This window comes from Protopterus annectens, chromosome 9.part0, assembly GCF_019279795.1.
Source record: "Protopterus annectens isolate FY-2018-M chromosome 9.part0, PAN1.0, whole genome shotgun sequence".
In the NCBI taxonomy this organism is placed as follows: Eukaryota; Metazoa; Chordata; order Ceratodontiformes; family Protopteridae; genus Protopterus; species Protopterus annectens.
This window is the reverse complement of record NC_056743.1, coordinates 415967188-415993099: the sequence shown is the minus strand read 5'-3', so window position 1 is coordinate 415993099 and position 25912 is coordinate 415967188.

The window sequence follows — 25912 nt, the reverse complement described above, 5'->3', positions numbered from 1 at the left end:
AACCTGGTAGTGCTGAGGTGCTCTCAGGAGCCCTGAACCAGGTTTCTGTTACTGCACAGATATCGATGTTCTCCATGCTAAGGAGAATTTCGAGTGCGTGCATCTTGAGGTTTAGACTTCTGGCGTTGAGTAGCATTACTCTTAGTTTCTTATCCCTTGTGATACCTATGGAGGTGGTTCCGAGGGGAAGAGAGTCCTGGAGTGCATGCAATGCTAAAAGCACCACTCTTATCTCTTGGACATTGATGTGCAAGTGGGCCTCTCGATCCTGTTAGGTGCCTTGGACTGTCTTTCGAAGGTAATCCCTCCCCACCCTATCTGAGAGGTGTGTGTGGTCATCATGGCCACTGGTTGTGGGGGAACAAATGGTCGACCTAGAGTTACTTGAGAGGAGTGTAGCCACCATAAAAGATCTTTCTTGCAAGTTTCTGTGATGATTATTTTGAGAGACATTGGCAACTCTTGCATCGATCACTGAGTGGATAGCAACCAGTGAAGAATCCTCATATGGAGACGTGCTACGGGAACCAAAACTATAGCTGCTGCCATGATCCCTAGAGCTCTGAGTACTGTCTTCACTTGGGATTACTTCCTTCTTAAGAGATATCTCACATGATATCTTAGAGATTGTATCCTTTCTGGTGGAAGTTTCGCCATCATTTGTGTTGAGTCTAATTCTTCCCCTATAAATACCACATGCTGAGAAGGAACTAAGGCAGATTTTTCATAGTTTATGAAAATCCCTAGGTGGGAACAGAGTTGCAAGGTTGTATTCCTGGCCTTGATTAGCAGATGCCTGGTCGTGGTGTTTAAGAGCCAGTTGTCCAAGTATGGAAACTCCCAGAATCTTAGACATTTCAAGTGAGCCGCTAATACTGCCATACATTTGGTGAACACTCTGGGGGCTGTAGTGAGGCCAAAGTGCAGCGCTCGAAACTGGCAGTGAGTGGCTAACAGACAAAAGTGCAAGTGTCTCCTGGATCACCTGTCCATTTTTATGTGGTAGTACGTATCCTGAAGATCTACAGAGCACATCCAATTGCCTTTTCCCGGGAAAGGGAGTACTGACTGCAGTGTCACCATCCGGAACTTGGTCTTTTTTTACTGATTTGTTTAGAATACTGAGATCCAGAATTGGTCTCTAGTCCCATTTTCTTTGGAACTAAAAAGAATCTTGAGTAAGTTCCGGATCCTACTTGGTATGTGGGGACTTGTTGGATGACTCTTTTGTCTAGCAACTTTTGAATTTCTAGAGTTGTCTGTTCCTTCTGACTGTGTGGAACGTCTGGAACTTTTTTTATCTTTGGGATGGAAAGTGTAAAAGGGTGTAACCCCTGGACATGATGCTTTGTACCCATTTGTCTTTTGTTAATTGTCACCAGGCTTCCAGGTATAAAGATAAGCAACCCCCGACTGCCTCCAGAACTGGACAGTCGGGCCTCCTTTCAGGAGCGCTGAAAGGGCCTACCAAAGAAGGATTCTCTGTGGCCCTGATTTTGTGGATGCGCTCTGCCACAAGGTTGGTGTCTTCCATTATTACTTCCCCCTCTGCCACTGAGAGAAGTTTCAACTTGTGTGTCCTGAAAAGATCTGTGTGATTTCTGAAACCACATCTTACCAGTACCTCTCTGAACTTTGGGATAAGGTCTAGTAGGCATGGAAAAATGTACTCCTACAGCAGACAGAGTCTTTCCTTCCTGTTCACACCTGGTGAGTGTGTTCTTTAACTTAGGCCTGAACAAGCATGAGCCGTCAAATGGAGCATTTACAAAGGAAGATTTAAAGGGTTCAGCGAAGTCACATAAGTGCATCCAAGAATGTCTCCTTAGGGAAATTCCAGAACCTGCTGCTGTACTCGCTCCATCTGCAGCATAGGAGATGAGTCCCATAGAGGTGTTGATAACTGAATTTACAGTAGCAAGCTGAGAAGATACTTTGTCAGCAACCCCTTCAGCTACTGAACCTTAGAGGGTATCTCCTAGCTCTTTTAGGAGATCCTTCTGCAGTCTCGTAAAATGAATGAGGTAGTTTAGCGATCTAAGAGAAAAGGCTGTTGAAGAAAAAAATACACTTTCCATACCTGTCCATGGTCCTAGACGCCTTGTTTGGGGGACGGACAGAAGACGATGTCTCTGAGAGTTCCTTCTTAGTGTCCGCCACCACGACCATGGCATCAACTGGGACTCCCTTTGTTAGAAAAGACTGGTCAGAGGGGATGTAATAAATTTGTTTGGTCTCCTAGGAATAGGCTCCACGGAATCTGGGGAATCCCATGCCTTTCTAGAAACCAGGTCCACAAGGTCATTGAAAGGCGAAGACACCCAAGAGGTGGAAAGGTGAGGTCCAAAAACCTTCAGCAATACGGACTCCGCTGAAGGGTTACAGAACTTCCAGCCACCTCTCTGCCTTAGGATTTCCAGGATCCTTCCAAAGGAGACATCATCAGGGGGTGACCATGGGGACACTTCAGCTTCATCGAGGTCCATATCGAAAGTGATGCACTCCTCTGGGGAGTCTAAGTGCTTCCTCTTGCACAGTCTCTTCCGAGGGACCTCCTCAAAAGGGTACTCTGGGGAGGTTTCAGAAGTGTGGGAGGTGTCCTGTGGGACATCCTGAGCCTAGGATCTCTGTATGCCTGTGGATGCAGGGGGTATAGAGGCAGGCACCAATGCTGTAGAGGGAGGAATATCCAGAGAGGACTGTGGACCTGTCTGTCCTCAAAAGCCCCCATCTCTGATCTGAGGAAATCCCTTGATCCAAAGAAACCAAAGGACCCCCCAGAGCCAAAGTTGATGGACCTGAGGCTGAGGTAGGAGCCGACCACGAGAAGCAAATTCAGATCCGACTCCCCCCCCCCCCGGACCTGACTGGAGAGTGTTGGCTCCTAGACTCCTCCTCCACCAGCTCTGATGGAGCTGAGGATGTCTGAGCCACGGTTGGATCCGTAGAACCCATGGAGGGTCTCGGATCAGACAGTTCCACTAATACCAACTCAGGACCTTCTGACTCCGATGCCAGAGGTTGGATCGGAGGAGGACTTGGAGCAGAGGAGGTGGATGTCATAGGATCCGAAGACTTGGGGGTCAGATCCAACAGTAATTTGGTCAGCGCCAGTGTCTGTAAGAGCATGTGTACCACCCGATCCACATCATCATCGGAAAGACTCCTAGAAGACCGGGTCAAGGGGGTGGGGGACTTCGTCCTTTGTAGTATAGGAGATCTTAGAATAGGGGAGATCGGTTCCAAGGTCAAAGACCGGCTCCTAAGGTCAAACTCAACTGGCACGAGCAAGAAGGTGTCGGAGCCGATGAAGCTTTGTCTGATTCTGTAGCCTTCGGATCTGAGGAGGACAGTTTAGGAATTTTTTTCTGTCGGATCTAACAAAGTAGAAGAGGAACATCTTTTTCCAGATTTGTTAGATTCAGAAGAGGGAGATTTATCAGATTTAGATGAACTAGGACCTTCTTCTGATGCCTCTGAGAAGGGGGTTTTAAGAAGATCTTTTAGTATCAACTTATTTTCTTTCTCCAGGAGTGCTCTATAATTTAAGGAGTGGCAAATGGAGCAAGACTCCTGGAGATGGATGGCCCCAAGACAATAAACACAAAGAGTGTGTTTATCACTAAGGGGCATTTTTTTGCTACACTTGTCACACTTTTTAAAGCCCACTGGTTTGGATTCCTTGCCAGACATTTTTAAGTACGCTAACAACTACAGGAAAAAACACTAAAAACATTTTTTTTTTTTTTTGTAATCAGGACCCTCTAGCTTAAATGGGTCGAGCTATGCAGGAAACAGAACAGACAGGGGAAAAAACAATGACAAAGCCCTCTAACTTAAGTGGGCCATGATACAATTCTCTATGACAGAAAGTGCACTAGTAACAAACAGAGAAGGAAAGGGCAAAAACAGTAGGGTTAAAAGCCCCCTAACTAAAATGGGCTATCTAACTGTTCTCTAAATTAAACAAACTGTTCCACTAAGGCAACTACAGAATAACTGCAAGCTGGATAGGGAAATAGAAGGCCTAACAAAAGATGATGGCCAAGGTCAGAAACAGCTCAAATATGGAAAAATATCTAAATACAAGTGGAGACATTCAACTGTAAAGTCAGAAAATTAACACAATTTTTTTAGAATTATAGATGAAAAGCAATCAAAAAGATTATATTTAGCCACAACTAGCAGACAAATGCTCGATCTTGTTAGTGGCAAACGAGATCTGAGGATGGTTCTAGTGTATGCTGGGATAGGGATTTAGCCATGAGTTGGCAGACGGCCGCAAGCTTGAAAATTAAGGCCAAGACGGATCCGAGGATCAGATCCGAACCCAACCTAGTAGGAATAAAGGTGAAATAGGACAACATCACATCTATTATTTGGTCTGAAAAAGGGGGTATGAAAAATCTGAACCACTCCTTGGATTACTTTTCCCCTTTCATCACAATTCTTAAGCATCTCAGCTGCAGAAGAGCAGAATACAGAGTCTCTTTATCCAAGGGAGATTTTAAAATCTGAGATTTATAATCATCAAGAAGAGTCTGAGAGTGAAATCAAGTACATCTCCTCAAAACTAATCCAGAAGCAGTAGTCGTGAAAAAGGGGTCTGCAACATCATAAGTATACTTTAAATATGCTGTCACAGAAGCATTTCTTTACCTCAGAAAAAAGTTAACCATTAATGTCTGCATACTCTCAAAAGACACAAGAAAAAACGTTAATGCATAAGCTAGACGGTCTAAAACCCTGTAAGCAGTGGAAGAATACCGCGTTTCTCTAACTTAGCCATTGCTTTCCTGCTTTGTCAAAAGGAATAGAGTTATTAGCACTCATCTGTTCAGCAGCTGCAATTTTATAAAGATAGAGGTCATTGCTGTATATGCTTTAGGGTTGGAAATAGGTACATATGTGCCTGGTACACCTTCTATTATTTGTCAGACGTCTTGGGAGCAAGAGTATGACTCTCAGGTAAGTTGGAAGAAGTGAGAAAAGCATTTTCTAAAGCAGGTAAGAGCAGGAATTGGAGCAGCCACCTGTAACTGTAAACAAGTCATGGCCCTAGTAACTGTAACATGTTTCTGCTCTTCTAACTGAAAATTCCATTGTTTGCATAAAGATTCAGAAAGCTGAGAAAAGGCAGGAATAAGTTTCTTAGGAAATTGCAATAAATTTATCCTGTTCATAGTTGTAGAAATAAAAGACTGGATTTTTTTCTCACAAAGCACATTTTCTCTAATAACTTCTACTCTTTAGGCTCGCTGGATCAATCTTCCATATTCCAGTCCTAGCCAAGAGAAGGCCCTTCACCTGCCATCAGACAATCAAAGTTCACCTCCAAGTAGGGATTCAAGTAATTCCAGTCCAACTTGACCGTATACAGGGAGTTTGCATTAAGACAATGATCTAGAGTCAGTCCATTTTATGAAGAATGAGGAGGATTTAGGAATGGATTTATTTTGTTTTTAGGAATAAAACTATTTAGATGAAGGGAGAGATCTAAATACTTGGACTCTCGACAGTTCTGTACTAGAACTTCCCTTGCCACCAAGGGAAGTGTCTCCCCCTTGCTTGTCAAAGGCATCCCTGCAGCTGTAGAACATGTGGCCATCCTCTGGTCTTTGATTGCTTGGAAGGTTACAACAAGAGGACTGAAAAAGATGGGTGGTCTGAGGAAGAACAGTCAACAACAGCAGAGTCACCCACCAGTGGCTGAGGCAAAACTGGAGATGGTCAGACTCCAAAAGACACCTTAACAGCTTTTTTTTTTTTTTTTTTGCACACAGGAGAAGGCATAACTGCAGAGATCAAAGGTTGCTCCATCTGTAAGCTGACGAAGTGAGAAAAGTAGGTAGGGGAGCCCATGCAAATCAGTAAAGTGACTAGAAGAGAGCAAGCGTTTCTGAGTAAACCACTGGCAGCTCCCCACGAGCACAATGTCCTATCCCAAACACACAAAAGTCTAACACTCAAATATATATTTTTTTGTGAATAGAAAATTTTTCTCACAAATAGTTTACACAAGCACCTACATAAATACCACTTTCAAATATGGAAAAAACAATTCAAATCCTTTTATTTTACAGCAAAGGTTAATATGCTGACAGAAAAATGTTTTCCTGATAAAGTGAAGTAAAATAGGAAATGTTTTCCCAATGGGGACTTATCTACTACCCAGCTCTTGAAGGATCACTAGTCAAATGACAGATTCCTGGGTCCCACAGAAAAAGTACTCACTTCAGCAGCAAAATGCTCTGAAGCTTTTGTACTCCAGCTGCCTTTTATATGGAGACTGTGTGAGCTCCTGATAGCTGGAACACAAGGAAGCATTGTGAATCTGGCCGATGCAGTGGGTAAAACTCATATAGCATAAGCTACTACAACGGTGATCTATGTACTAAACATTTATAAGATTTAAGGTCCTTAACTCGTATTGTCTCTGGAACCATTGATTGACCCTGGTGTGCTCCCATACACACTTCCTTAATATGTTTACATAAAATAAATCAGATGAAACTGTATCAGTTGTTGAAAATTATTATTGCGGAATGTAACTACATAATCAGCTGTTACCTAACTGCATTGAATATCAATTTTTTGCTTATGCACTCTTTTTAAAATTATTCCTGTGACTAGGAGATGTGCTTACCTAAATGCTCAGTTTACTACATTTGTTAAATCAATACGAGTGACAGAAGTTCACCTCAAACAGTGTAAAAAGTTACCTCAACAAAATACAGATGACTCTTTCAACACATAGTTAATAACTGCAATTAATAAAAAAATCTTATATTCCAATGCAGATATGTTAATGAATAACAAAGCATCATTTATTACTCTTATTTGCCAAAGGATTTACAACAGCATCAAGAGTACAATCATATAAGTTAACTTGCCATAACAGAAGATGTTTGAATGGATAATGCCATAACTACATGGGATGTGTCCTGCCCAGGATGTATGACCAGTCTACAAAGCTTCATGGTCCTTCCTTTCACACTGTTCATCTACCCTTAGCACAAGAATACATGCTGGTATAAGAGGGTTGTACAGACAAGTCAAAACTCATAGGTTTCTTGCCATAAACAGAGAGGCTAAAACCTAAAGTTCTAAAGTAATAATGATATGTCATAAAAGCAAAAGTAAAAAGCAGGCTACCCCACCTTTGCCAGAGGAAGTGCAGGAAAAAAGGGGTGGACGGAAGCTGCTAATACTCTGACAGACGTGTAATGTTTTGGTAAGTCAACTTACACAACTGTAAAAGGTTCTTTATGAGATCACTGTTGTGATAGTCATAACTACATGGGACAATTGCTTAGGAAGAAAGGGTGGATGGAGAAGGGGGTCAGAGTCTAGAAGTCCCTAAACAATAGATCTAGCAAATCTTGCCCTAGCTCTGGCAACTGAGTCTTGCTAGCCTGTTGCATGTGCACTGAGGACCAAGTAGCTGCATGTATAACAGATCTAGTGTCCATCCTTTTCCAAAAAGCCACAGAAGTGGCCACAACTGGTACAGTTAGCCTTGACATTCTAAGGGGGACTTCTGCTGTACTTTGATTAACAAAATTGAAAAGTCTTAGGCAGATGTCTAGGATTACAGGCTTGATCTTTTTTCATACCATTAAATGACACTCAAAGTCAGTTACATTCTCTAAAATTGTTGACCTTGTCCATGCAAAATCCTAGTTATCTGAGGACATCTAATGTATGAAGAATTCTTTCTCCTCTGGTTTAGGGTTCATGGCGGAATGCAGGGAAGATGTATAGCTTGGTTTAGTGTAAGATAAGAAACAACCTTGGACATAAAAGAGGGATTGGTTCTAAGATTCACTTTGCCCTTTTGGAAGATGAAAAAAGGTTGAGTAAACATAAGTGCCTGTAATTCAGATATCCTTCTAGTAGAAATCAGAACAAACAGTAAAGCAGTTTTCTAAGATTGAAATTTCAGAGAAGAACTGGTTGTAGATTTTAAAGGAGACAGAATTAACTTCTCTAGCACAAAATTTGGATTACAGGAAGGTGCCATTTGTGTAATAGGTGATCTAAATTCTAATACTCACTAAAGGCTAACTTGTAATAAAGGAGAAAGCGGGATTCCAGTGGCAGACAGGCAAAAAAAAATATCAACGTGTATAACTTGATAGAATGAAAGAACCAAACTGAGCAATTCCAGATGAGTCTCGGCCTGGGATGGTGCGTGTTCTCTATTATGCCACCAACTAGAATTTTTTTCCATTAGGCAAAGAATGATTTCCTAATAGCACATTTTCTTGCCTCCTTAACACTTGTTGCACATACTTAGAAAAAAAGGTCCCTAAATGGGATCAAATATTTATCATCCAGACAATTAGATGGAAATTTTGAAAGTTGTGATGGATGAGGGCTCTCTTGTTCTGTGTGTGCAAGTCCAGTCTGTGAGGTATATTTTTGTAATTTTCGATGGTCAGATGCCTGAGAAGGGAAAACCAATGCTGTCCAGGCCTAAAAACTGTCACCAGAAGTATCTCTGGTAAATCTATATTGATCTTTAGTAGGATTTTGGGTAACAGAGGAAAGGGTGGAAAAGCAAATGGGAATATTTATGTCCAGGGGAACGAGAATACATCTGTTTTCCAGGCCTTTGTGGAAGGTGCTCTGGAACACAAATGTTTTAATTATCTGTTGAGATAGGACAACAACAGATCTACTTGGGTAGTCCCCCACAGGTGGACAATCTCCTGGAAAACCTCAGGGTATATCCTGGATCTGCTCACAGAGTCTACTACTGTGTTCTGTTCTGACTGAATGTATGCTGCCTGTAGAGTTAGATTGTGCTGAACTTCCAATTTTCAGGTAATACTGTAAGTTTCTCCTTGTTTAAAAAACACACAGCTGTGGTACTGTCATCACTAACAGCAGTCCAGGTGTCCACAACTGATTTAGAGCTTTGAGAACTTTTATTAGGATCATCATTTCCTTATGATTTGTGTGTTTGTGTCTAAAATGAGGCTCCCATCTACCCTGGATCTTGATACTTTGAGACATTGCACCCCTTGTGAAATCTGAGGCTTGAGTGGTGACTGACTGAGAAGGCGTCAGAGGAGAAAAAGTACAGTTATTTACTTATTATTTAACATATGTTTACCGGGAAAGTCCAACTTGGAACAAAGCCAATTTTCAGCGGATGCCCAAGGAGAAATGTTCTAGGTGCATGTCTTTGAAATGTGGGAGGAAAACAGATCACCTGGAAGAAACCCACACAAACGCAGAGGACATGCAGACTCTGCAGAGAAGGCACTCCAGCTGAGAATCGAATTGTGACCCTCATGTTGTGAGGTGACAATGCTACTGCTGCACCACTGCGCCATTCGTTATGTAAGTGTGCTAACCATAATAGTACATATTCTAATGATCACTGTTGTAGTAATGCATTATATTCTGCTATTACTATAACAACCGGCCAGCTTCCAAAGCTTAAGGGTATTGTGCATATACTCAAACCACTACCAGCTAGATCAGAGCTAAAGATGATGAGTGGTTTGGGCACCAATCCCTTCATAGCTTTCATGCCTACTGACACATGGAGCTAGAGACCAGAAAAAGGTCAAAGCTTGGCAACACAAAGATAAAGGGGAGGAAGTGGCAACTTGCAGCAGTGATCATGGGAACTTCTACGGCTACAGTAAGTTTACTTACACAACTGTTTTATGCTCATCATTTGATTACTGCTGCAGCCTTAGCTATATGGTTAACCACCACAACTTAAACTGACTGGGAGGAGGAAGAATGAAGGTCCAAGAGCACCTGGAGAATGATCCTAGCAAACCTTATCCTAGAATGAGAGAAGGGAAAGAATCTAGTTTGCTATGTTTTGAAAGGGTATGTACAGAGGACCAATTAGCAGCTTCTAGAATACTTCCATAATCCAATCCTTTCAAAAAGCCACAGATGAAGCCAAGGTCCTGGTACAGTGAGTCTTCAACCTTGCCTGCAATTACTTTATTGTGGTGGGTATAAAAAAAAGGTGAGAATGTGTCAACCATTTGGAGATGGTATGCTTTGTCACAAGCTGTCCTTTCTTCTTACCTTCATAAGAAGTGAATAAAGGATCAGAGTTTCTGAACGCTTTAGTTCTATCAGGATAATATCTGAGTTATCTCTGGACACCTAAAATGTGGAGAATCCTTTCACCCTCATTTCTAGTTTCTGAAAAGAAGATAGGGGGATGACTCAAAGTAAACCTGGATACCACTTTAAACATAAAAAAGAATTACTTCTTAAGGAAATCTTATTTTGTGGAAAATGAGATAAGGTTGACCCACAATAAGAGCTTACAACTCAGATATTCTTCTTGCAGACTGTTTCTACGTTAAACATCTCAAATCAGCCCAATGAGATTATTCAAATATAGCAAAAGTTATTTTTTTTCCAAAACAATGTTAATATCATCTGTTTGTGAGGAGACTTGGTAAGTAACACCTCTTTCAAAAACATTTTAACCTGGGAATGCACTGAAAGGGGAGGATCCATGGGCAGACATGCTAAAATGGCCAACAAGTTCATCTTGATGGACTAGTAAGAAAGGCCAGAGGATAATAACTTAAAAAAATATTCTAAAACCATAAAATCTCTAGCCCTGAAAGGAGAGTGGTACCTGTTTTGGCAACAAATAGAAAATCTCATCTATTTGGTAATATATGATTTTTCAGTAGCAGGTAGTTTTGTCTTCTTTAATACCTGCCACACGTCTTCAGAAAATAGGTGCCCAAAAGACATTAAAAGGCCATCATCCAGACAGTAAATTGAAGTTGTTTCAAGGAGGGGTGTATCAAACATCCCCTGTTTTCTGTTACTAGGTCCAGTCTGTGAGGAAGCGTATGGTAATTGTCCTTGGCCATTTTAAAAAAGAAGGGATAACTACAGTTGCTTGGGTCAGAAGAGACTCACCACAATTCATCTTTGGAAAGTCTTTCTGAATCGTAAGAATCACCCTTGAAATCAGTGGAAAGCATATAAGAACATTCGTTATCAAGGAAATGAGACTGCATCTGTTTTCCAGGTCTTGCTGCATGGATTCCTGAAGCAGAATGTTATCAGTTGATTGTTGTTAATGAAAATAAATCAATTTATCTGAGGTGTTCCCCACAGCTGGATTAATGCCTGGAAGTTCCCCAATTCAATTTCCATTCATGAGGGTTTGTCCTGGTCCTGCTCCTGCTTAGATGGGATGTAAATCCATGCAGAATAACAGTGTGCTGGAAAGCTATATCCCAACCTACCATGGCTAGTCAGCACAGAGGGTAGGATCTGGTTTCCTATCTCACCCCCTATTTATTTATGTACCACATCACTGTGGTGCTTTCTGTAACTACTTGTAATACTGACAGAATCAAATCAAGGTCTTCAAGGAAAAACACACCTGCCTGGTGGACAACTGCCATTAACAGGCTATACAGCAGGAGAAAGAAATTGCTGTCTAATAGTAGGAGGGACCAGTCTCAAAACTGGAAATGCTCCCTCCTCAACTTAAACAAGCAAATAATACTCCTAGTAAACTCCTCCAAAGCTAACTATGAATCCAAATTAGCTTCCTTAAAAGGAGTTCTTTAGTTGCAGTAACCGCAAAGGTAAGACCCAGATGTGTGCTGAACTCGTAGTTAATGGTACTACATATACAGAACCTGTGGTTATAGCAAACCTGCTGGTTGACAGGTTCAGTGAAAACTTCACTCCCCTGTCCTGCCACATATACCCCAAAGCACCCCTAACACCTGTCCCCCACCTAGTATCTCCAAGAAGCAGGTCTTAAACGCCCTCTCCAAGGCCAAAAATACAGCCTCTATGGGACCAGACAACATCCCGGGCTGTGTTCTACATGGTTTAAAACAGAAATTAGCATCATCAATGGGCACGCTTTTCACATGAGTTAAAACAGGAATTAGCATCACTGGCCATGTTTTTCACTCACAGCCTAAAAACTGGTTTCATCGCAGAAGAATTGAAAACAGCTACCGTCATCCTTCTGCACAAAGGGGGGTGGATCCACTGACCTTGGGAACTAAAGACACATTGGACCTTATCAAAGATATAGGTAATTTCCAAATGTTTGACCCCATCCAGTTTGGCTTTGTCAAGAGAGGATCATGCCTGTTAAACTTGGTGGACTTCTTCAAGACAGTCACCAAAGCCCTAGACAAGGGCAAATCTCTATATACGGCCTACCTAGACTTAGCCAAGGAGTTTGACACAATCCCCAACTCAGGCATCATTGATAAAATCACCCAGCTGGCTATCAACCCATATACTGTCAGGTGGGTTGCAAACTGGCTTACTGATAGAACTCATATGGTCATAATAGGGGACTTCTCCTCCTCCAGCAGACCCGTAACTAGTGGTGTTCCACAGAGATTGGTTCTGGGACCTCTCCTGTTTGAAATCTACTTCTCTGAAGTGCAGGCTAAAACTAAAAGACTGTGGCTGACAAAGTTTGCCGAAGACTGCAAACTGGGAGTGGTCATTGAAACCCTAGCGATATCAACATCTTTCAAGAAGGTCTTATGCAGACTAATGACTGGTGACAAAGTCATGGTCTTAAACCTAATGCAAAAAATGCATCATCATCTCCTTTGACAAGGGTGATTTTCCTGCAAACTACCACATCCACAACAATACCCTAAGCACAAAGTCAGTGGTGACAGATCTTGGCACACAGGTAAACAGAAACCTTAACTTCGATCACCGTATCTCCACAGTGATAAGAAGGGCATTTTCTATTGCTCATCTCATAAGTAAGGGCATTGCCTCCAGAAAAAAAGAGGTTATAACCCCCCGTACTCTTCCCTCATCAGGCCAATAATAAAGTATAATGCTCCCTTTGGTATGTTCCTTTTCAAACACCTGCAGCAATTGGAGAGACCACAAAGGTTCCTTACAAAGAAAATTCAGGGTCTTCCAGATCTCTCTTATGCAAACTGATTGAAATCATTGTCACTTTACTCTATGTCATACGGGCTGCTCAGAGGCAACCTGTGCCTTGTATATAGAGCAATCTCTGACCCAACTTTAATAGAAATGCTCCACATTCACAAGTCAAATGGCACACATGTCACTCACTCCAAGGACCTTATCCTGGTATGTGACATCAACAGAACTTGCTGAACAGACAGATTTGTCTCACAGAGGTTGCCCCACCTTTGGAACAAGCTTCCTATTTCATGTTAACAAAGCCCCTAGTTGGCCCTGTTTAAGTGTAATTTGGATGACTGGATGGGTAACCAGAAATTCACCCCGGGGTTTTACCTGTGTCCCTCTTGGATAGAGGCAATAATTGCGGATTTTAGTGTTTTCTTGAACCAGACACCCTTGGGAACATGGGTTGAACTTGGCTAGGGGCTGTTAGCCTAGTAACCTCCTATGATCCTATGGTTTGGGATCATAAATGACAGTTTATTACTGCCATCATCTCTTTTACTAGTGTGTGTGTGTGTGTGTGTGTGTGTGTGTGTGTGTGTGTGTGTGTGTGTGTGTGTGTGTGTGTGTGTGTGTGTGTGTGTTTTGGTCTGTCATTTGTGTTCCAAAAACCATGCAACTTTACTCCTGTAGAGACTACTCCTCAAGCAAAGCTTGAGGCATTTATAGCTACAGACTGCTTTGGAGCTGAAAGGCAAAATGGGAGACATGAAGTCAGATAAATCTGGTCTCTCCACCAAAGAAGCCCCTTTTTACAAATCACAAACCAAGAATCTGGAATGTCAGCTGATGTTAATGTTGAGGCCATACTGATTTTTAGGTACCATTGAATTATTTTCATGTGGGGTCTGTCTTGAGGAATTATTAGAATTATAGATACCATGAATCCTAGACTCCTGAGGAATTCCTTTGCTGAGGCCTTGGTTTGGAAAAACTCAGGTATACATCCAGCTATAGATCTACTTTTTCCTATGGAATAAAAACTCTCTGAAGTGTGGTCTCTAAGACACACTTCAGGAAAACAATCCTATGAAAAGTGGTCAAGCAAGACTTTTGAATGTTCTCTTGCAGCCCGAGTCTGTGAATGAGAACTTTCTCACAGCTGAGAGATTCCTGACACTTTGAAAAAGATTTTGCAAAGATAAGCAAGTTATCTAGGCAAGGGAAAATGTGAATACTTTGCAGTCTAAAGTAAGCTATCATCGGAGCTAGATCCTTTGTGAATACTCTTGGAGCAGTGGTTAACCCAAAAGGTTACAATCAAAGTGTTATCCGGACACAGAAAACCTCACGGAACATTTGAAATCTGGTCACTCAAAAATGTAAATGGGGAACGAAGGTTTGTAATTTTTGAAGTAACATTTTGAACTTTGGAACTAATTTAGAAAGAAAAGATCAAGCACTGATCCCGTGAAGCTTCATTCTTTGGCACTAGACACATTCTTGAATAAAAACCTTCTCCTTTCTGAGAAGGATGGATAGCTTCTATCACCCCTGAGTTTGCAGATACTGAATGACAGAAGGGACAAAAAAGAGGTTTGATCTGGCAGATGAGGGAGGACCTCCATTATAGTAGACAGAGAGTCCCACTGCCATCTGTATCCCTGATGAACCACTCTCAAAACCCACTTTTCCTTTTGAGACTATCTGTTGCCAAAGAGAGAGTAATGCTGAGCCAGAGTCTGGGGGGGAATTAAAGGTTTGCCACCGTATGTCAAATTTTTCAGATTTTTTTACTTCAATGAAAACACTCAAACAAGAAGCTAAATTGATATTCAGAATTCCCACACCCTTTATAACTTACAAAGACAAAAAACTATGAAAATTAAAAAAATATATTGTTTACCCTTCCAGACAAGAGGAGTTGCCTCAATTCAACAACTGCACCCAAAGGCACCATCTGTGTTAAACTCATGCTAAAGCACGTCAGAACCTGTTTTCTTACTTACCCTGACTGCTCTCTTTTCTTTTCTTAGCTATATTCCCCTCCTAGATGTGAAAAAACAGTTTGTATGCTTTAAGTAAGCATTAACTTTTACTCCTAAGAAAAGTTGCAGTGGCTATCTTTAAAGAAATAACCAAGCCAAGCACTGCTGTATTAAACACATTAAAGTATCAAAGCTGTTGGGAAGGAAACTACGTCTACCTTTTATTCACTTCCTATAGTTTCAAAGTTCATTTATTTTTCATTGAACTGCTTGTCAATGTACCTCTACGTGTTAATTACAGTGTGCTAAGAGAAATGTAGGAAGTACAGTGTGGTCAGATTTCTAATGATTGATTGCACGTACAGAAAGCCCATCTCCATGTGAAAGCAGTTGGAAACGAAAACAAAAGAGACAGCAAGTAATTTTGCAGATGCATGAAATTATCTTTAGAAGTTTCTCAGAACACATTTTCATGGTTTTCTGCTTCCACCTGTAGACTACTCGTCTCCTACCAAGACCATTTGCTAATGGAAAAATGGTTTATGACTGGGAAATACAAGAAAACTACCATTTCCATGACTTTCATCACTGCTGTATTTGTTAAACCTACTTATTTAAAAAAAATTGTGTCTAAAACTTAAACCAAGGACATTAATCTAGATATTCACTGCTGTAAAAATGGGAGATGATCATCTTAATTCTATATATAATGTGATCAATTAATTTCTATATAAAACACTCCAGCAGTCCAAGATCACATTATCTTAACTTTTAAATGCCCTTATCCAGCCTCACTTACCCTGCCACAGTGAAATGCCTGGATAAATTACATCTGAGAAAAATTAATTTTTTGCTTTAAAAATTTTCAAATATAGAGCAATCACTGACAGGACTCTCCCACCCCACATTAAAGATATCCCCTGACTGCACCCTATATATAATTGCTTCACAATATAATGTTTTTATCATGAATTATTTATATAAATTAAAAATAAAAAATAAAAACAAAAAAAGCAATACATTAAAATAAAAAAATACTTAATTACTTCTTCCATTACTTCAGCTTCCTTATAAACATAAATTATAAAGTGAGGTATGTGCTTTACAGTTCCTTCATCAGTTTAACACAGTCAACAAAATTCTAATTTTTCCCAGCCTCTTCTTGTGAAGTCATACTTTGACATGTCAGATCATTTACCTAATGGGATTGATGTTTAACAGTCTCTCATTTATTCCTTAATGCCACAATATTGCTGGTCTCCTTCCTGATCATCTCCACCTCCCACCACCAGACTCTGGTTAAAATCCAAGGTTTTCCTAATTCTATTATTCAAGTTATTTCCTGTGTTTTCTTTTCTGTCATCCAAACATTTTTCCTTTGGAACAACATGATATGTTTCATTGTCCAATTCTCTCTATTGCGTTTGTTTCTTATTTTTCTGACAATAACCCAATCTCCCTCTGCCTGCTGGCTAACTCTTTGTTAAGTATTTTTTTAATTCCTCAACATTCCCTGATTACTAGGATAAACTTGCTTATCTTCTGCAAGGTGTACAGTGAGTCTTTTCTCAAAATCATTGTCATCTCCAATTTTTAATAATTTTTCCTTCTACCACAATTTTATCAAGAGCAACTACTTCTTACTTTGGTTACATCTTTACTCATAATACAAGTCTTGGTTGTTTTCACATGACGTGGTTTGCAGCATACAGCTGATGTGCCCCTTCAATTAACAAATCCTGCTGTGGAATATCAGTCCAGTTGCTTAGTTGTACTTTCATATAACACAGTCTTTTCCTTCTAGTTTCTCTGGTATAGCAGAACATCTCTGTTTTAATTTGTATGCACTTCTAATTTTACTACTTTTTGAAGCAACTCTTCTTGACAAGCTTCATGCTCTGATTTTTGCTGTTTTATCAGCTCATCCGGAAGGCCAGTTAAAGCTTCTATTTTTTTTTTAGCATTATCTTTGACTGCATATATCTCTTTCACTTATTTAAAGCATGACTGAGTGCTCATTTGATTTATTTTTACATCTAAATTACTGGAAGCCATTCCCTATACCAAATCTAAAGTCAAAAGTCAAAGTCAAAGTGAACTTTATTGTCATTCAGGCTACACAACAGTGCAACTGAACAAAATTGCTTTACTTCGAACTCAATGTGCATACAACATATATTGATAATATTAATACAACAATAACACATATACTAATGCTAATCCAACAAAAACAACAGTAAGACATTTATGCAGTGCAGTAACAAGTACAATGACATGCCCCAAGACTATTCCACTTACATGCTATCAGTACCCAAAATATTACACAGACAAATCTATAACTCAAACTGCTTTTTGCTGAACAGGAATTGCTGAATAGGATTCTTCTCAGCCAGAGTTTTATCTCTTTTCTATTTGATTTTCTGTTTCTTCTTTGCTGCCATCACAGCAGTATAATTACAAGTCAGTAACTGAATAGCCGAAAGAAGAAGAAGAACTGAATAGTATCCCATTTGATTGCTTTAGGGGATTTTTTTTTCACAACTCTACGTTAACACTAGGAGAGTTCCAATAAGCTTGGTGATCAGTGTGCAGCAATCTCAGAAAATTCTATGGCAAACAATGTTAAAAACATCTGTGTTTTGTTTTTATTTTATTTATTTATTGATTAATTGATCGTGGATAGGAATATGTAGGAAGGCATCTTTGATCTAAAGTGACCAGAAAAGCCCTAGATAACAACAGATTAAAAAGGGCTTATAAGATCAGTATTTTAAAGTTTGGAACCAGGAGAAAATTATGCAGTTTTGAAAGGTAAAAAATGGGTTTCCAGACCAACTGCCTTCCTTTTTGGGAGCCACAAATATTCTTGAGAAGAAGCCCATCACTTGTTGAGACACAGAAACTAGCTCCTTTACACCCTGAAACAACAGATCTGAAATAATTTGAGGGAAAAGGCAAACTCAGTTCTTTACAGGATGAGTCTCCACAGCTTGTATAGGAGGTGATGCCCACTAAAATTTGTAACCTTGATGAATTATTTATAGAAATCAAGATTCTGAGATTATCTATTTATAGAATTAAAGGCAGTTAGATAGCTTCATTTCAATTTGGGGAAGAAGTCCAAGACAGGGAGGGGAGAGATAAGTAACACACACAGACAGCTTTTTCTTTTCTTTGAAAAGGAGGGCCCTTGAGATCCCTCACCATTCTTTTTTAAGTCGCCCTCCAATCATTCCTTATACTATTTTTAGAAGACTTTTACTGGGTGCATTTAAATGGCTTTTGAATGAATGACCCAGGGTTAAACAGATAATTCCTTTGGTAAATGTAAGCAGGGGATAAAAATACTGCTTCACACCTTACATCAAACTTCTTCTAGCTCTTCGAGTTTATTAAGGATCTCAGCTGAGGAATTTCCAAATGGGAGATCTTTATCAAGCATGATCCTCAGAAACTGAGCCTTCATATCCTTAGGGAACTTCTGTAGTCTCACCCAGGCATTCCTACATATAATTTTTCCAGCAGCAGCATTCCCAGAAACAGCATCATATGCACAGAGTGTTTAGTGACTTTTGAAGCAGAATTATCCATATCCAGGAATTAGTTTTAGCCCCAAAGTATGCAAGGCTAGCTAAAGACTGTTGTGTATCAGCAAAAATAGATAAATATTTACAAAGTATATTTGGCAATAAATTGCCTTGAAAGCCAAAGTAGATGACATATATGCCTTCTTGACAAATCAGTCAAAAACATGACTGCTTTTATCGTTTGGTACAGGACTGGCGGAGTTAAAGGACTTAGAACTTGTGTCCTTCTCCAAAGATATAATAGCAGAGTTAGCACTTGGTTTTCACAAGTGGAATCTATAATCCATACCTCCATAAGCGACCTGGCTCTGTTTAGCCCAGACTGGGATGTCTGTCCCTAGGGAGGCTATGCAGTGTAAATCTCACAATAACAAAAGGAACTGTATTGCCAGGAATGCATCACTTCAAGGATTTAAATATACATTTCCAGCTGTATCATCTACCCATCCTTTTAGTTAAGTGGCCAGATGGGGCTATAATCAATCACACCTCAACAGAAATGGAAACAACACTTTATCAAGTACATAAAAAATCACCACCCTCCAAGTGGAGATAATAAGTCTTCAAGTGGAATCAGTGATACAGGAGTGCAAAAAAGTAGGCTTAGATTACACCCAAAAGCAAAAGTATAGAACATAAAACGAAAGTAAATCAGCACGTATTTGCCAAAGCATCAGTAACTTCACAGAGATGATCCACGCAGAAGATCACTTTATCAACAGGAAATAAATATGTATTTTGGTAGAAGACATACTCAAAATTGATGGATGCATCTCTATTCACACTGCAAGCCCCATCTCAGAGAAATGTGGACTAACATAAATACCAAGTTCACAGGACTGAAGTCATTAAAGTGATGTCTGCCACACTGTCAAACAGACGCTACTCTGGAATAAAGAGACTTGGTAAAGGTCATTCAGATTTGATAGTTTTGGTGCATGTGCATGTTTAACTTTAACACATACTATGTCACAGGCTCCTGTATCTAGGAATCATGTACACCAAAAATCTCTGTGCTACCATACCCTTGTTTTCTGTGCTTTCTGAAATGCAGTTGCTGCATATTAATCAGAATTACTGTGAAATTGTTACATTTTTGCCTCGCAAGAGATAGAACCAAGTGACTTGGCAAGAGAACTATAAATGCAGCCATTTTACTATCAAAATGCATGCCACATTTTGGGGTCTGCACAAACTGAGTAAATTTTCCTGCTCCACTCAACAGATGGCTTTATACAGTTTTTCATTTATGATTTGACTATATTACTATTCAAGGATTTAACATATTTAAACTATCATTTAATTCTATATAATACTTACAGGCAGTGGCGACTGCGGTGGTGGTGCTGCAGTAGCGTTGTCGCCTCACAGTTAGACATTGCCCGTTCAATTCTCAGTTAAAGCGTCTACTGTGTAACGACATGCGTGAATGGGCGTTCCTTCGTTGAAGGTTGTGCATTAGGCCCGGCAAGCCAGCATGTAAAGCTCTACTGCCAATCACTAGTGGACCGGAGTTCCGCTGTGGTGACCCCTAACCGGGAAAAGCCGAAAGACACACACACACACACACACTTACAGGCAGTGGCGGCTGGTGACTTCAAATCAAAGGGGGGCTGCAGGAGACAGGTGAGTGGGTGGGGTGAATGGGAAGGGGTCTGGCCAACTAGAAAGGGGAGGAGCTATGCTCAAAACCACAAAAACTGTAACTTTAATTAAATATACTGCCCTGGGTGCCAAACCATCATTATGACAGTCCAATCAAGACAAAATGAAGTGTAGAAGAAAAAAAATATTTCAATGCATTGGCTGCATGACAGCTTACTTAATAGCTAGATGGAAACAAAAAGGTTGTGAGGCATGAAAAAATAAATTACTTTTTAAATACATTACTGGAATGCCAGTCAAAATCAAGTACAAGAAAAACAAGCAGCACTCAACTCAAAGCACTTCTCCTTGCACTGCAGTTCTAATTATAATTTATATTCAGCTTTATTAAAGTACCAAGTAACATGCTGAAAGTAGCAATCTCTGTGATACCCCCACTTGTAAAAATGTTTCTTATTCAAAAAAGACCTGCTGCCTGACAACTATCAACTTGTTTCATGGGGAAAACATGATCAAAGTAAAAAATGAAAAGCAAACAAGAAACAAGCTCAAAATACATTGCTTAAAGGATTACTGTACAGGTTACGGACCATACATGATAGATTGGCATTCTGTTTGGTTTACAGGTAAAGCCTGCAAAGATGACTGCAAGTCTCCAACAAATGTAAAGAGCTTTTTAAAATAATGTAATCCTGTCCTTTATTACAAATACTGTCATATGCATTTCAATACCCAAGGCTTATACATTATCTAGTTATGTAAGTATTCTCTGCATGACAACAACAGAAAGGCTTTCAATGTTGGTAACTCTTTAACAGTATGCTTATTAAAGCTTACTTGCATCTTACAATCTCAGACAAGCTTACCTGATGGTCATTAAAGCATTGCTACTTAAACACAGAGCAACAGACACTTTCTGAGTAATAATAAGCATAAATCAACAGTATAAAATATGACAGAAACCACAACATTCTGCAAAATCAAGGACAGAATAAAAGTAGCACTTGTGTCTAACTTGGATGGGGGGACACTCTGCACATTTACACTGCATAACTGCTCTTTGCCTTGCTTGGACACATCCAGAGTCACTACATGGGGGAGTGGGGTGCAACAAGTATGTCATAATTTGAAATGTCTCTGGCTGACTGTGATGGCCCTGACACATTTGTCATACCTCTCAACCTCAGAACAAGAAATATGGACAGAGCCATACATAGAAGTGGGACAAAGGCCCAAAAATGAGGACAATTTTTAAATACTGCTCTTATAAACTTAGAAAGATAATAGAATAGTAGGTCTTGCATTAGTATGAATTTTCTGAAAGGTACAAAATCTGAAACTCTAACTTCAGTCTTTAATGATTTGCCACTAATTTGCCAAAAAACACAATTTTATGAAAAATGGACCAAAAATATAATGCAAAAATATAAAATAGCCACACAATACAGCTGGAAACCTGTCAAAGAATGGACACTTTTTAAATATTAGTACTGCTAACTTGAGCAGCTGACAAAATAAAAGAATCTACATGCATTTCTGAAATAAAGGTAATCTATAACTCTGATTATTACAGTTATTTCTTAATTGCAAGCCCTCCACGTTTTCTTCCAAAATTGCCATTTTGCGGCAGGATTATTAGGGGGAGAGCAACATTTTGAGCCAAAATTGGGGACAGTTGAGAGGTTTGGATATGCCTAATTCTATAAAGCAATTTATTTGCACATACCTCTCAACTTGTTAATGCAGGAAATCTGGACAAGGCCAAATATACTGGGGGAACATATAAACAGTACTATAAATTGTTGTATAAACTGAGACAATTGATAGAATAACAGGTCTTGCTTTAGCATACATTTTTCTGAAGGTTATAAAGTCTGAAACTCAGTATCTGTCACTATTTACTGACTTGATTCCTAAATTATTTGCCAGAAAACCACACATTTTATGAGGAACACACCAAAAATAAGAAGCAAAAATCTATTCATTCTGTGAAAATATGGACAGTTGAGAGGTATAGTTCAGCCGGGGCTGTCTTTGAGTTTGCCGCCTTCCTCCTCACAAAATCATGGTAGAATGGAGCCTCCCCCCTGCAGCCATTCCCAATGAACCATTACTTGGCTATTTCACCCCATTTATCATAAACACTAATGTGCATGCTGCTTTACTTCTACGATGATTTGAACTTCATTTGAAAGTTTTATTTTGCATTTTACAGCACAAACACTAAGACATCTGCTAAATAAAGCAATGCAATCTCACCATGAAAACAGACTTAGCATTAAAACTTCTATGCCCTCAAAACTCACATTCATTGAAACAGCATTGAAACCCACATTAAAAGAAAATACATTTGCCAGTGACAGATAAAGATTAACTTTGGGCTGTTTTCAAATCTTAGGCACCTTGGACACGAAACATATACGTGGTCTTTGATACACCTTCCTGACTGTATTAAATTATATTCGTTGTACAATATAGTACAGTTGTTAGAGGGTGTTTGAAATTTGTTTTGAACATTTTTCCAGTAAGCAATGAAACAAAATGCATGCACCAATAACGACAAAACTGCCCAATTCAGAACATTTCTATCATAAAAGTCTACTCAAACTTCTACAGTCCACCAGTATCAGTAAATATGCACAATATCTGAAGAAGTAAAAGTCATCTAAATAATTCCACATTAAAGAAATCTGTAACTAATGAAGAGGTTGCTGCTAACAAACAACTTTATATTTCATTGTTTCATCTACAAATAAAGTGCCTGTTGCCCTTGAGGAATAAATTGCCTAAGTTGCATTAAAAAACGATAAGCTAGTAATATTGCAATAGGGAATGGATGACAAACTGATAACAGGTTCACAGTTACTAGGTATCTTCACCAAAAAGGACTGCAGCATCAACCCCCTTTATAATACAGTACAGTATCAGCAATGCATTTATCTACTGTGGGAGTAGAACCCACAGCCTTCTGCATCAAAAGCAAGTACACTACCTATTGTGCTATTAACAACACAAGCAGACTCAGCATAATCAGTACTAAACTTTTGTTCCCCTGCAGCTCTCAGCTTCTTGTAAAATCTATTTGACACTCAGCTGCATCTCTGAATTTTGCAGCACAAGAAATCTGGAAAAATCCAACATGGGGGGGGGGGGGCAAAAGACCAAAAAACAGGGACATATTTTAAACACTGCTTGTATAATGTTGGAAAGTTGTTATATAAAATGCTGAGTTACCACCATACATTTCACTGCCAAGTATTGAACCCAGGACCCTGTGCAAAACAGTCAGAGCAATATACCACTATGCCAAATCATCTGTTTTATGAAAGAAAGGAAGACTGAAACTTAAATAGCTACATTTATTGAATTCAGTTATCACCATAGCTCTCAACCTTCGCACAAAAAACCTGGATGAAGCCAATAATTGGGAAATACAGTCCAAAAAATAGGAACAAATATTTATTGAGGACACCAGAGCAAACACAGGGAGGATATACAGACTCCACACAAAAGGCAACCCAGCTAAGAATCAAACCAGAAAACCTGTAGTTGTTAGACAACAATACTACCACTGCACCACTGGCTGAGCCAAGTAACAAAAATACAGAAACCACAGATTTTATGAGGAACAGAAAAGAACAAATATGAGGCAAAAATCTGCAAATGTTTTACAAATGGTGGTGTGTAGGGAATTCAGGCTTTTGCCAGTTGGGCTCAAGGTACAGGGTTCAAGCCTTATTCTCTGCCCACCACCATGTAGCAACTGGGGCATTTCTCACACACACACACACACACACACACACACACACACACACACACACACACACACACACACACACACTACCTTCCGATCCTCCATAGCAGCCTGCCTGATTCTGTCCTCTGCAAGCTAAGTCCTCTGCAGGGTGGAGTTTCCTTCCTTCCCTATCCAGACTGCCTAAATGAGCAGTCTGGAGTTCAGGAAGTAAGCATGCCCTCTGCAAGCTAAGTCCTCCGTAGGGCAGAGTTTCCTTCCTTCCCTATTTGGACTGCCGAACTGAGCAGTCTGGAGTTCAGAAAGTAAGCACGCATGTGTGCGTGGAGTTCTGGACTGCCTAACATAGCAGTCAGGAACTCAGCACGCATGTGTGAGTTCCGAGACTCATGAATTTTTATTTATTTTATTTTCATTTTCTACAGTGGGGGGACACAATTATTTTTCTTTTCACAGGTGGGGGGGGGCTGCAGTCCTGCAGTCCTACAGCATGAGCCGCCCCTGCTTACAGGTAAATTTGAAGATCCTATTTGGTGCTTTTTTCATTTTCTAGAAGGAGAGCAGTACTATGTTACACCTCTTACACAATTACAGATCTAATTGCTAACATACAGACATTACACTGTGGAACTTCTGGTGGCACTTTTTTCAGTAACTATGTAGTTATCTATTTCTCTTAGAAGCACTACATACAGGCACAGTAAGGAAAAGACCAAGTGTCACATGAATTTCAGGGAGGAGCAATGAGTTTATATTTAAATCCACGCCATAGAATATGACAGATTTGGGTACTGCACTCAGGCAAAAATCAGTGTCATGCATTGTCAAGAACAATACTGACCTAGATTTCTTGCAAGAAAAAGTTTGGCAGCAAAGCTGCACAACAGGTATTAGGACAGTGGAGGTTTGGTTAAGAAACTAGTTCTGCTAACATATCCAGAAGAAAGGTCACTCTTTTGATGCATTTTGACTACAATACTTCTACTGGGGCTTGCCATAAGTGCTTACATGCTAGTGGCTTGCAATAGGGTCTACATTACAACATCGAACTTGTAAAAGTTCGAACACTGTAATATTGAACTCTAAAGTCCGAAATCCAAAAACAACAAAGCCACGGCACATCGATTTTTTCTCCCAGGGAAAACAATCAGTGGGCCGTTTTTGGGGCTTTTCTATTTCCTCCACTGTGGTGCGATCTCGAAGTTGGTGTATTTAAGTAGGGGGTGCACTGGGGGATTTGGGGGGGGGGGAAAGCCCTCCACTTTAGTTTAAGTTTTAAATTTTTTTTTTGTCACGGAACAGTGATTTTTTTTCCCTGGAAAAAAAAAATCACTGTTCTATGTTTTCGTTATTCTTGGGTTTTGGACTTTAGGGTTCGATATTACAACGTTCGAACTTATGTTAGTTTGCTACTGTGATATACACTCCTTGCAATACATGTACTTGCTGCTACTTGCTTTAAATGGCAAGTTACCTAACGTCATTAGTTTGATCATAATTAACTACCTGGTCCTCCTACTGCCCAACTCTACCAAACTGCATAACCCTACCAGAACCCTAACTCTATCCCTAAACCTCCTAGCAGTCTGTAACCCTAACCATAACTCACCTCTCCCTAACCCTAAAACTCTTCTCCTGCTCCCTAAACCTAACTTTCACTCTCAAGTTCTGCTTGAAGAAGCAGACAATGCTCCCACCCCTCCACCCCCACTCCCAGCCACAGCACAAACTTTGACAAGCTTGGCTTCTTTGGGGGAGTTGTGGCGGCTCCTCTCAGCAGTGCAGCTGCCTCTGGCCCAAACATGTAGTGGACTTCATGTGTGAGCAGATAGCCTTATAAGCTAAAAGACACCTGAGTCGCTGGCTGTGAGACGGTGGTCTTTAAACATTTGAGACACAGGTGCTTGTAGTAGACCCCCCCACCCCCGCTTCTACTGCAGTAACGTAAAAATAACCAAGTAAAATAAATAAGTAAGAAGGTTCATTCTCAAGGTTAAGACAGATGGAACATATTAATACAAGTCAGTCGAAATGGTCCTAAAAGGATAATCTCTTCACACTTCAATTCTTTTTTGGCATTGTGCACTATAAGT